At 36.0% G+C, this 13,602-nt stretch overlaps 1 non-coding gene across 1 annotated transcript in view; it reads left to right on the plus strand.

Moving 5' to 3' along the window:
* The first annotated feature begins 3,092 nt into the window (after nucleotides 1-3,092).
* LOC114213302 (uncharacterized) overlaps nucleotides 3,093-13,602 on the plus strand; it is an 83,217-nt gene continuing 72,707 nt past the window's right edge. The window contains exons 1-3 of the transcript XR_015768102.1: nucleotides 3,093-3,264; nucleotides 10,236-10,333; nucleotides 10,820-10,965. This is a non-coding gene — a transcript (uncharacterized LOC114213302). The remainder of the gene's footprint in view (nucleotides 3,265-10,235; nucleotides 10,334-10,819; nucleotides 10,966-13,602) is intronic.

A 13,602-nucleotide genomic window follows, 5' to 3' on the forward strand; every position in this document is an offset into this window, starting at 1 on the left:
CAGGTTCTGGTAAAATTCCTTATTATCCTATAGCTTCTTTATGTATGAAATAAATGTGCCAGTACATGGCATATGGAGAGATCTAGGATAGTAGAATTTTTAAAAATTATTATGTTCAATTAGCCAACATATAGTACATCATCAGTTTTTGATGTAGTATTCAATGATTCATTAGTTGCGTTTAACACCCAGTGCTCATCACAACATGTGCCCTCCGTAATACCCATCACTCTGTTACACATCCCCCCAAACCTCCTCCCTTCTGTAACTCTGAGTTTGTTTCCCAGAGTCCAGAGTCTCCATTTCCATCCATGTCGATGCAAATGGTAGGTGTTCATCCTTTCTGATGACTGAGTAATATTCCACTGTATGTATGAACCACATGTCCTTTATAGGATAGTAGAATTTTAAAGCTTTAGTGATTTGTGTTCAAATTTGGGCTCAGTGTCTTTTTGCTTGAAGGATATTTTCAAATATGTTGGGGGTGATTTTATTGCTGAAGAGGACATGAATAAGTAGAAAAGATCCTAGAATCATTTCAAAAGAATGGAAGCTTGGTCACAGAAAAATACAACATTTTTTTTCTCATTATAAAATGAATACACATTTATTGTAGACAATTTTGGAACAAAAATAAAATAATGTATTACCCATAGTTGAAATAAATGTGCCAGTATATTTATTTCACTCCAATCTTCTTTTCAACCTACCTCAAATAAACATATGTATGCATATGTTTACAAAATTGGGGTCAAACTCATTATTATACTGAAATATAGATCTGTATCTCTGCTTTTTAAAACAATTATCATTGTATAAAGAATTTTCTCCTATGCCACTATATATTCTTTGGAAATAAATATTTTAAAATTTATTTATTCCTTTCTTGGACATTCTGGCTTGTTTTTAGGATACTTTTAGTATAGTCAATTATTGCTATGCTTTAATATGCAAAATTGTGAAATCCTTACATACAGGAGAGGCAATATGAAAAATTTGAAATCAGATATTAAAAACATAAACAGTTCATGTAAAAGCAGTGTTAACATTAACATTGCCTGCTTCCAGTGATTTGGCTTATGAGGGCTTGTCAGGTACGCTGTTTTGTTTTATTTTTTGACAGTGTAGGTATTTGTTTATTCTACATATATTTCACTTTATGTAGCACACTTCCTCCAAACCCCTTCTTTCTGTTCTCTGTTTGGAATGCTACTACCTATGTCCCCTCAGTGATTGATGTTAGCTGATGGTGCTCATCAATTAAATTATTCGTGTCGACTTCAGAAAGAACACTGTTCATTAATTGACATTCGTTGAGTAATAGATTTCTCTCTAAATGTCATGTTTCCATAGTAAGATGTTTCAGTAAGACATAAAATGTTTCAATAAGTTACTATTTTAAAAAAGGTTATTTCAGAAAAAGGGAATTTGAAAGAAAACCCCCCTACCTTTACCTATACTATATTACCATTCACCTCATAACTCAATGAAGCAAAAACAATAGGAAGTCACCCTGGCCTGGGTTTGGTCTTTGGAATGCATGGAGACTCCTGCTCTGGACCCTAGGACCACCTGTGGTGGCTGCCCTTTAATTGTTCACTGTGACTGGAGATTTTGGTGGTTCTGTTTCCACTTAATATTCCCCATAGAGATCTGATTTTCTTTGTGTTGTGCTAACTATTAAACTAACTGTAGCATAGTGATTTGCAAACCATGTTCCTCAAAGCACAAAGGCAGAGATCTCCCAACTTACCACAATGTTGTTAAAGATGCTGGTTCTGGACCTTAATTCTAGAGAGTCTGACTCAGTGAGTCTGGTGTGGGGTCCACAATTTGAGAACTACCCTCTTGGGGAGGGGACTGGGTAATGGTAGGCAGATGGGTGGACTTTAGCAACCCCTCCCTATTTTCTACTAGAATCCAAGTTTTTAAAAAAAGTCTGAAAATAGACTTTGTAAAGAATGCTGTATTTTTCCCACCCTAATATGACTTTCAGAAGCTTGTAGAGACTTTCAGAAGCTTATAAGAGGTGACTGTAACACAGAGTGGTTACTAGCTGTTCCACTTCTGGAAAAACTGTAAAATGCTTTGTACACTAACTACTTCTTCCTTCCCCTTGTCCTTTACTTCTCAGCGGTTGAATTCTCTGTGATGTGTAGGGGGATGCTAGTGGGTATTTTCATGAAAAGATTGATTGATATATTTTAGAGACACTCTCCCACTCTTGCATGAAAGGGTATAAGAAACTAGGAAGCCTGCCTTCCCTCACATATGGAGTTGGTGCCTGAGACTTAAATACAATAAAGTCTTGTGTTCCTACAATTTAGAAGATTCTGGTCACTTGAGGCTGATTGAGAGATTAACTGAATTTTGCCTCTAGAATTCATGTTTTTCTTGAAAAAAGTTATACAAGGTATGGTTAGAGCATTTAAGAAGACAGAGACTGGGACATCATCTAGCTAAGAAAACAGATTGCTTTCTTACTATCTGGTAATAGATGCTAGTATTTGTGGCAGAATTTAATCTGAAAACTGCTCTATCTATAACCTGCCACAAATCACAGCATTTATTAACAAGCTGATACAAATGTAATTTTATATGAGAACATTTATAGTAACTGGGCACCTGGGTGGCTCAGTCAGTTTAGTGTCTGACTCTTGATTTTGGCTCAGGTTATGATCTCAAGGTTGTGGGATTGGGCCCTGTGTCAGGCCCCACGCTCAGCAGGGAATCAACTTGAAGATTCTCTTTCTCTCCCTCTGCTCCACCCCCCACCCTCACTCTCTCTCTAAAATAAATAAATCTTAAGAAAAAGAACATTCATAATATCAAGTTGATAATTGAACAATCTTTTGAATTATAAAATGAATCAGTTCACATTTCACATTATAAGAAAATTTCTCTTTGCCTTAAAGAAAAACCCAGCTTTCTGGTAATAATAATCAGAATAAATACCAGTTCAATTTAAATTTTATGATAACATTTATCTTACAATAAATATATTTATCTGATAATGAATATGTTTATATGACAATGTAATGGCTAGCTGGTGCTTTCTTCATTTGTTTTTTCTTTATTAAATAGCTAAGGAAGAAGCACTTACACTACTGGGAAGATGGAATAGAATACTTTTTCCTATTTCTTTGGATAAGTATAACCCAAACCCTGGACAGTATATATAAAACACACATAAGAAGATTATGAAAGGTGGAAAGAAGAAGGCAGAAGACCGAGGAACCTTAAGACTCAAGGAACAACATAATGGTAAATTCCCTGTGTTTTCTTTTTGTCTCATAAATCTGAGACTTGGGGCTTGATAAGCCAGTAATCTGAAAGCACCAAGTGCAAAGAAAGTGCCAACACGAGCCTGCTCTCTGTAGCCAAAGGACTAAAAAAGAGGCAGCTTAGGAAGACAGAAAACTATTATTTGTTTATTTATTTTTATTTTTATTTTTTAAGACAGAAGACATTTTTTTTTTACACCTCCCCCACTCCAGCCCAATCTCAAGACAGAAAACTTTAAGATAATAATTGCTCTACTCTAGTCAAATACCACAGGAAAACCATGGCCCTACCTTAACCCACATTGGAAAAGACTCCCACCTTCTCCATATTGTAATAAGGAAACCCCTCTGCTAGAGTGCTGTTGGAGGAGACCTAGTAGAGAGTTAGGACTTTCATCACTCCTCAGTGGTAATGAGACCACCTCCCTGCCCCCATGGTATCAGTGGAGGTGTAAGTTATCTATATATAATGTAGTACCTTGAGCAACCACTAAAATACTCTACAAAGAGGTACCTTAAACAGTAACATAGATAAGTCTAATGGATTTTTAAAAAATGTTTAAGTAACAGTAAAAAATGTTTAAGACAAGCCAAAGAAAACAAATGGAAAACTGGAAGAACAAAAAGAAACAAAAGATATAATGGCATCCTTAAGCCATAACATATCAATAATTACATTAAATGTCAAAGGTTTAAATATACCAACTATAAGATAGAGATTGACAGTATATTAAAAAATATGGCCCAACTATATGATGTCTATAAGAAACTCACTTCAAATATAACAATATAGAAAGATTGAAAGTAAAAAGATGGAAAAAGATGAAAAATGCAGACATTAACCAAAATAAATCAGGAGTGGCTTTATAATATCATATAAAGTAGATTGCAAAGCAAAGAAAATTAGAATAAGAAAGGGACATTATATAATTACAGAGGATCAGTCTACTAAAAAGAGATAGTAATCCTAAAGGGGGTATGTACTTGACAGTAGAGCTGCAAAATATGTGAAGCAAAAACTGATAGAACTATAAGGAGAAATTGAAAAATCCACAATTATGGTTGGAGATTTCAGTATTCCTCTAGCAACATTGATGGAACAACTAAACAGAAAATTAGCTAGAATATAGAATTCAACAACATCATCAGCCAACAAAATTTAATTGACATTTATAGAAAGCTTTGGCCAGCCACAGCAGTGTATACATTCTTTCTAAGTGTTTATGGAACATATACCAAAATAGAACATATTTTAGGCCATAAAACAAACCTCAACAAATTTAAGAGAATAGAAGTCATCATTATGTGCTCTCTGGCCACGATGGGATTATTTGGAAATCACTAGCAGAGGAATAACAGGAAAATTTCTAAGCATGTGGAAATTAAGCAGTACAATTCTAAGTAATCCATGGGTCAAAGATTATAATGAAGTAAAAAGTAATTGAACTGATGAAAATGAATATAGAACATATTAAAATTTGTGGGGTCATAGCTAAAGCAGTACTTAAGGGAAATTTATGGCACTTAGTGCTTTCATTAGAAAAGAGGAAAAGTCTCAAATCAACAAGTTCTCACCTCAAGAATTTAGAAAAAGAAGAGCAAAATAAGTTCAAAGAAAGCATAGAGAGGGAATAATAAAGATAAAAACACATCAATGAAATTAAAAACAAAAGTAGAGAAAACTAATGGAACAAAAAGTTGATTCATTGAGAAGATCAATAAAATTGACAAACGTCCAGCAAGATTAACAAAGAAAAAAAACGGAGAAGATGCAAATTACCAAGAGCAGGAATGAAACAAGGAATATTATTAAAGGTCCTGTAAATATTAAAAGGATAATATGGGAATATTAATAGCAAATCCACATACATACACTTGACAATTTAGATGGAATAGACCAATTCCTTGAAAAACACAGGCTACCACAACTCACCCAATATGAAATAGACAATTTGAAGATCCTTATAACTATTCAAGAATTTGAATTCATAAGTTATAACCTCCTAAAATAAATCTCCAGAGCCAGAAGTTTCCACCAGAGAATACTAACAAATGTTTAAAGAAGTATTAATGCCAGTTCTACAAATCTCTTCAAAATAGAAGAGAAGGGAACCCTTCCAATTTATTTTGTGAAGCCAGTATACCTCGATACTAAAGCCAAAGATAGTACAAAAAATGAAAAGAAAACTATAGATCTAGTTCCACAATGAATGTAGACACAAAGGTCTTAATAAAATGTTGGTAAGTAGAATTTGGTATTCTATAAAAAAAATTATACACCATGGCCAGTGGGTTTATTCCAGTTATGCAAGGCTAGTTTAACATTTGAAAATTGTACAGTGTAATCCACCATATAAACAAGCTAATGAAGAAAAATCACATGATCATATCAATAGATGCAAATTTTAAAAAAATCAACATTTCTTATTTAAAGAGCGTTCTCAGAAAAACAGGACTAGTGGGGAATTTCCTCAGCTTGATAAAATGAATCTACAAAATCCTGAAACCAACATCAAACTTAATAGTGAAAGACTGTATGTTTTCCCCCTAAAAGTGGGAAGAAGGCAAAAGTATCAGCTCTCACCACTCTTCTTTAGCATAGTGCTGTAAATTCTTGCCAGTGCAAAAAGCAAGAGAAGGAAATAAAAGGCATACATATTAGAAATGAAGAAATATATCTCTAAATGTAGATGACATAATTGTCTGTGTAGAAAATCCTGAAAAATCTACCAAAAAGTACCCCTCCAGAAGACAAAACTCAACCCCTATAATAATTAAGTGAATCCAGCACAAAAATGAATTTCCTATATACTAGTAATGAACATGTGGACACTGAGATTAAAAGTGCAGTACCATTGACATTTATATGACACAAATAAAAGAGATATGGGTATAAATCTAACAAAACATAAATAAAACTTGTATTATACAAACTACAAAATACTGCTAAAATAATCAAAGATCTAAATAAATAGACATATATTCATGGTTTGGAAGACTCAGCATAGCAAGGATGTCAATTCTCTCCAAATAGAATGTGCATGTTTAATGCAATTCCTATCAAAATCTGAGCAAGATTTTTATAGATGTAGACAAGATTATTTCAAAATCTATATGGAAAGGCAAAGGAACTGGAATTATTAAACAATTTTTAAATAGAGGAATAAAGTGGGAGGAATCTATCCAATTTCAAAACTAATTATAAAGCAACACTAATCAAGGTTGTTTGGTATTCATAGAGAGTTAGACACATAGATCAATGAAATGAAATAGAGAACTCAGAAATAGACCTACACAGATTTGCCCAACTAATTTTGACCAAAGTACAGAAGGGATTAAATACAGGAAGGATAACTTTTTTAACAAATGGTCCTGGAGAAGTTGGACATGCCGAAGAAAAGGAATCTTGCCTAAACCTCATGTCTTATACAAAATTTTTAAAATTTTTTAAAAAGATTTTATTTATTTATTTGAGACAGTGAGAATGAGAGAGAGAGAGAGAGAGAGAGCACATGAGAAGGGGGAGGGTCAGAGGGAGTAGCAGACTCCCCGCCAAGCAGGGAGCCCGATGTGGGGCTCGAGGTGGGGCTTGATATGGGGCCTGATCCCTGGACTCTGGGATCATGACCTGAGCTAAAGGCAGTCACTTAACCAACTAAGCCACCCAGGTGCCCCTACAAAATTTAACTCAAAATAGATCTTGGACTTAAATATAAAATGCAGAATTACAGAACTTTTAGAAAAAATAAATGAGAAAATTCAGTTTGAGATCTGGGACTAGGCAAAGAGTTCTTAGGTTATACACCAAAAGAACATCCATAAAAGGAAACTTGATAAATTGGACTTGGCCAAAGTTTAAAACTTTTGCTCTTTGAAAAACCTCATTAAGAGTGTAAAAGAAAAGCTACAGACTAGGAGGACATATTTGCAAACCACATATCTGACAACGAACTAGTATCTAAGACCATAAAGAACTCTCAAACTTCAACAGTAAAAGAACAAATAATCCAATTATTAAATAGTCAAAAGACATGAAGAGACATTCCACCAAAGTGGATGTACATAGGGCAAATGAACACATGAAAAGATGTACAATATCATTATCCACTAGGGAAATGCAAAATAGAACTACAATGAGATATTTCTATACACCTATCAGAATGATTAAAAAAATATATGATAATACCAAACACTGACAAGGATACAGAGAAACTGGATCACTGATACATTGCTGTTGAGAATGTAAAAAACCACAACCTTTCTGGAAAACAGTTTGACAGTTTCTACCTATGCAACCATTAAGTTGTTTTTTTGTAGTATCAATAGCTAGCAACAATTAGAACTTCCATAGTGACTGGATCTTTCTTCTGATTGACTGGGTCTTTTTAAAAATAGCAGTCGCTTTAAAACTGTAAGCCTGGGAGCCATCTGCCTTAGATGCCTTTGGGTATCTTTTACATTAATTTTAAGCCATGCTATTGCCATTATTTCTTGGTTCTTAGATGAACATCATTATAACTGTGAAATTTTGACACCTTTTAAAAATAGCTGTAATTATTACTATTTCTTCCAGGACATTGACTTTGAACCCATCTGGGACCCCTAGTAAAGTTTCCCACAGCTGGCCCAGAGTAATATTGGGGGAAAAGGCAAAGCTGTTCTGTTTCTCACCTGCTACCTCCGGCTGTTCTCCAGCCGTGAAGCCAAAGGGAATGCATTGCTAGGCATATATGTACTGTAACATGAAGTATCTCTGGAAGCCTGCCTGAATTTTCAACTGCAGAGCCAGTGAAGAGGACTTGAGTGACCCTCATTGCTCCTTGCTGTTAGGTAAATGGGCTGTGGCACAGAGAGAACTAAAATTCCTCCGGGGATGTAGTAGAGTGTCTGGGTCCAGAGGGTCCTTCAGGTTCTGCCTGGTTGGCTGACTTCCAAATCCAATAGTGGTTCCAGGGGTTTCTTTTCCTGTTAAGTAACTACCCAGAGTGATCCTTCCTCCATGGAACCCATACCTTCATGGGGCATACTTCCTTGGGATTTAACCAGACATTGATCCAAATCAAACCTGTAGCATCCAAAGTCCCAAATGATGCTGCCCTCTCATTAACAGTGCTTTTCTTTTCTTACTTTTTTTTTGTTTTTTTGAGAAGAGCATGAGCAAGTGGTGGGGAGGGAGAGGGAGAGAGAGAATCTCAAGCAGGCTCCACCCAGGGCTCAACGTAACAACCCTGAAATCATGACCTGAGCTGAAACCAAGAGTCAGATGCCCAGGCGCCCCAATAGTGCATTGCTAATAGGAAAAGGATGGTGGTTTTGAGGCAAGGGAGGGTATTTAATGTGTGCTGTCTGCCTGATTGCTTTTGAACCCTGGGGGTCTGGGCTCTTGCTATCTGTCTGGCTGTCCTAGTGTCTTAAGCTCTAGGAATGACAAGTACTATGTACTGGGTTGGAAAGGTCAGCCTTGCCAGAAAGAGATTCTGTCCTTGTTAACATCTCAGCTTGATTAATGTCTGCTGTTTCTCTTTTTCCCTGCATTTTTTGTTCACTGGATCTGTGGTTCACCGGTTCTTTTATTTACTTAAATTTGGAAGGTGGAGACAGAAAAAGAAAAGATTTTTAAACATTGAATTCTTACTGTTTGGCATCAAGCACATGATTTTTTGGTTCAGATTGGAAGTATTTGGATAAGGCTAAATTTTAATTTTCTCTTTAGTAGATTATCCTTGATTTTTATTCTATCATTGTGAAAATTCACTATAAGTTTGTATGTATCTGGATTGTTTTGTATTGCAGAATTCTTCAGGCATGAGTGGTGCTTATTTAGGCAATTGTATCAACATCCATAATACACATATAGATATTCAGTCATTTTTGATGGTAAAAGCTTCTTAGGATATGGAGTAGCACAGCTGCTCATAATGGGAAGTTCAGGCTGGTGAAAAATAAAGTTCATTTTTGTGGCAATAAAATACCGAAGAAAATAACCACTTGCCATGCTTATTTATAAACTACAATCCCTTGTAGGATCTTAAACAATAATGAAAAGAAAAACAGAAATGAGAACTTGCCCCTCCTAAGAGTTTACTTTTTTCACTCTACATTCCCTAGCCGGAAGCCTCAATTTTTTTAATCATGAGTTTTTAAGAAGAACATCATTTTGCATTTCCTGGACAATATATCATGCAGTGACTCACAGAACTGGGGTGTGCAGGGCAGGCACATCAGGTTGCTCTAACTGAGAACAAGACAACATGATGTCACAGAGTCAGCTCTGTGTAATGCGTCATCCACACAGTATTACCAAGCAGCTCTTGGCTTGATTCTGAATCTCAGAAGATGCTGCAAAATGCTGGAGGGAAAAAATCTGTCTAATGGGACTGTCTACTGCATTCATAAAATAAAAATCAATTTGATCCTTCGGAGGTACCTTTACTCCCAAAGGATCCCAATGTACTCAGCTCCTGCCCCAGGAGTATTAGTCATACATCTCTGAAACATCATCTCCTCTGTGCTAGAAAAGGCAGGCCCCTCTGAGGCAGCCTTCTCTGCAACAGGTTTTATTTTGAGAGGGATATTAAATAGTATTTCTGAATAAATGATGGGAATAAATGATGGAATTTGAACAAGACCCTGTGGTTAATAATCCTCCTTTTTTTAGAGGCCTGTATGGTTTAAGAGGAAAGCCCCCTCTATATGGTAGAGAATAGAATGTGAATTCACAGGGACTTGAATAGGATGAAGAGGTCAGAGGACAGGTGAGAACAGTTGGAGGAAAAGTAGACAGTACCCAATAACTAGGAGAGGAAATCAACCCGTAGGTTTAAATGGATGAGAAAGCTATCAGGTCATCACTGTATGAAAATGCATCAGATGTTTTGAGGCCCTTGAATGTCCAGCATCTTGAATATGGAGAGTTTTTAAAAGACCATCTGTTCCATCTTCTGCATTCAGGTTAAATTGTTTAAAAGCATCTCGGCAAGATGAGAATCTATCCTGCTTTAAAAAAAGCCCTGGGAAAGAATACCAGAGAACAAAAGATAACATATTATGTAAGTTAAATTCCTCAAGTTTCAACTAAAGCTGTGCTCTCCTTGTTCTTTGTTAAGTGAAAAGTAGCTTCTTGCTATGTGAAAGCCATTCCCACAGTTGAAAGATATTATTGTGTGGCTCTTTTTGTTAAACTCTAAAATTCCATTTCCTTAAAAGTTTTTCTGTTTCATTTCTTAATTCTGACTCTATGAAGATTAATAAGAGGGTCTAATATTGAATAGGAGAGCCCTTGAAACCTGCCAGAATTTCACTTATTTAAAGCACTGTTATTATTATTACTATTTTATTATTTCATATTCCTTCTGAAGAATCTGCAGAGCCCTTCACAGAGAATATGACCAAGAGCTGAAGAACTGGCAGGATAGGAAAGAGCCAGTTAAATCTTTGACTCTTCCTGCCTGTGTAGCACAAGAATGAGTGACATGTTGTAAACGAATTATAGGAAATGTAGCACAAAACCAACTTTGATTGAATTGGACTTTCAGGTGGCTCCTGTCAAAGTGCATCAGACACAGCATCATTGGAGACTCTTGCCAGTACCAGTTATCCTGGTCCAGTCACCGGCTATGAGGTTTCAACATGGTTGCTCCTGTTTTCTTCCCAGCGCTGGTACCAAATGGCTGGCCCTCAGGTACACTTCCCAGGAGTGGTTAGGATCAACTCCTCATGGAGCAGTCACCATCATTCCATAGGTTCAGGTTTGCAAGAGTAATGTTCCAGAGGCTGTTGATTTCTTCCTTTGTAGTCTGTCAGTGATCCACATAAGCTGCACTAGGTGGTTGGTGGTGTCTGGCTTCAGCTTCTTTCTCTTATGTGTAAATAACTATTAAAAGTGACACCACATGTTAATTTGGCCAATTTTAAAACTCATTAAAACAGTAGAGTTATTTGTCCAAATAACATATAGTCATAACAAATTAAAAACCCAATACCTAAATATGATAAAATATAATTTTCACTAACTTGAACTCGCTTCAGTTTCTACTAAGGCTAATCCTGATTCTAAGAAAGTATTTACCCCGAAGATACAGATGTAGTGAAATGAAGGGGCACCTGCACCCTAGTGTTTATAGCAGCAATGTCCACAACAGCCAAACTGTGGAAGGAGCTGAGATATCCTTCAACAGATGAATGGATAAAGAAGATGTGATATATTATACACACACACACACACACACACACACACACACACACACACAATGGAGTATTACTCAGCCATCAGAAAGGATGAATACCTACTGTTTATATCAACATGGATAGAACTGGAGGGTATTATCCTAAGTGAAATAAGTCAATCAGAGAAAGACAATTATATGGTTTCACTCATATGTGGAATATAAGAAATAGTGCAGAGGATCATAGCAAGAGGGAGGGAAAACTGAATGGGAAGAAATCAGAGAGGGACACAAACCATGAGAGACTCTTGACTCTGTGAAACAAACTGAGGGTTGCTGGAGGGGAGGTGGGTGGGCGGATGGGGTAATTGGGTAATGGGCATTAAGGAGGGCACCTGATGTGATGAGTGCTGAGTGTTATATGCAACTGATGAATCATTGAACTCTACATCTGAAATTAATGATATACTATATGTTGGCTAATTGAATTTAAATTCAAAAAATATTTTAAAAACATTCAGAAAATATGCTTGAAGCATCCTTTGGTACCATGTACTGTGCTAGGAATTGGGTTTGCAATAATGAATCAGACAAAGTTGAAATTTGTTCAGAGAGATGATAGTATACAGAAATATAGTCTTCTTAGAGATTGAAAACCTCCTCTGGAATTGCAGTTCTTTCAGGATGTGTATGGTGCCTGGGGTCTGACTTTAGTTCCTGAGAATTTTAGAGCAGGAACTGTGCTAAAACCCTTGTAAGTAGCAGAGGAGTAAAAATTAAAAATGTACCAGGTGAAGGCAGGCTTTCAATTGCCTGCTTCTAGTTCTCAAAAGAAAAGTGTTGCTTGATCCTTTGTTTCCCTGTGGTAAAGCAAAAGAGAGAAAGGAAAAATGTGGGGTCGTGTCCACAGCATTAAGTCTCATGATTTTTTTTTTTTCTAGAGGGCAGTTGCCCTAGTAGCTTCTAAGTCACAGGTTAGTTTCATATAGTGATTTTCTTACCTATTTTTTTCTGATTCCTTTTGATTTTTATAGTGTGGCCTCTGAGACAGTTTTCTTATATTTTAAAATAAGTATCTATTATAAAATATGTTCATTAAAAATTGTACATGTTCATTAGATTTGGAAAACAAAAGTATATAGAAAAAAGAGAATAAAGGTCTATAATCCCCTTACCTAAACACATCTACCATTTGTATTTTGGTGAACTGTCTGCCAAACTATATTTTTCTTTGCATAAGTTTTATTTTAAAATGTGAAATTATAACCTATATTATGTGGTTATAATTTCACATTTTGTCATTTGACTTATCATTACTTCTTAAGTATTTTCCATAGTATAACACTCTTCAGAATCCTTGTTTTAATTATATCATAATAAACATAATTATACACAATATAATAATTATAAACAAGTATAAATCATAAGCAATGATAAAATTAATATTGTGCATATTATGTTAATCTAAAGCTAGGAAGATATCAGTTTAATCAAAACTAATTCATCAAATAGTCTTGAATAAGACATAGGACTTTAAAACTGAACTCTAAACTTTTCAAACACCTACCGTAAGCCTCTCTCTGGTCCCCCTCTCTCCTTTATGAGGAGGAGAATCTTGCTGCTCCTGTAGGTTTCTCCTTTCTCCCATCAACTATGTCATTTCACCAATCCAAACTTGCCTGAATTGAGCCCTTGACTGTCAGGTGTTTGAATGACCAGACTGTCTTTCTGGAATGGGTCAATCAGCCCGTGTGTTGCTGCCTCTAAGTGAAGCATAGACTTTAGCAACTGTCTGATAAATTTACCTCAAGCTTCCTAGAAACAATTTAGGTCTGAAATACCTAGTTTGGTTGGTATCAGGGACATTGTAATTTAGTGAAAGTTGCTACATTTTGTCAGGGGAGGGGCCAGGTTCTCTCCTTGGCAGAGTGTGGAAGAATGGAGGGAGGCAACTGGCAGGACAGTGGACATGGAAGCTCTAAGAAATGTGACTTGGAAGTGGGGGGACAGTCTGGGAGAAGGTCAGTGAGGAAAGGCTCAGCAATTTTTCATCTGAAGTCAGTTTGCAGCATGGCCATGAACAATGAATTTAGATGTGCTCATATGCTTGGTTGAATGTCTTGGTGAGGACCCGAATTGGAAAAGGAAGCTAA

The sequence above is a fragment of the Eumetopias jubatus genome, unplaced genomic scaffold (assembly GCF_037043125.1).
Source record: "Eumetopias jubatus isolate StellerSeaLion01/CBP00866 unplaced genomic scaffold, mEumJub1_p1.0 scaffold_4, whole genome shotgun sequence".
Classification (NCBI taxonomy): domain Eukaryota; kingdom Metazoa; phylum Chordata; class Mammalia; order Carnivora; family Otariidae; genus Eumetopias; species Eumetopias jubatus.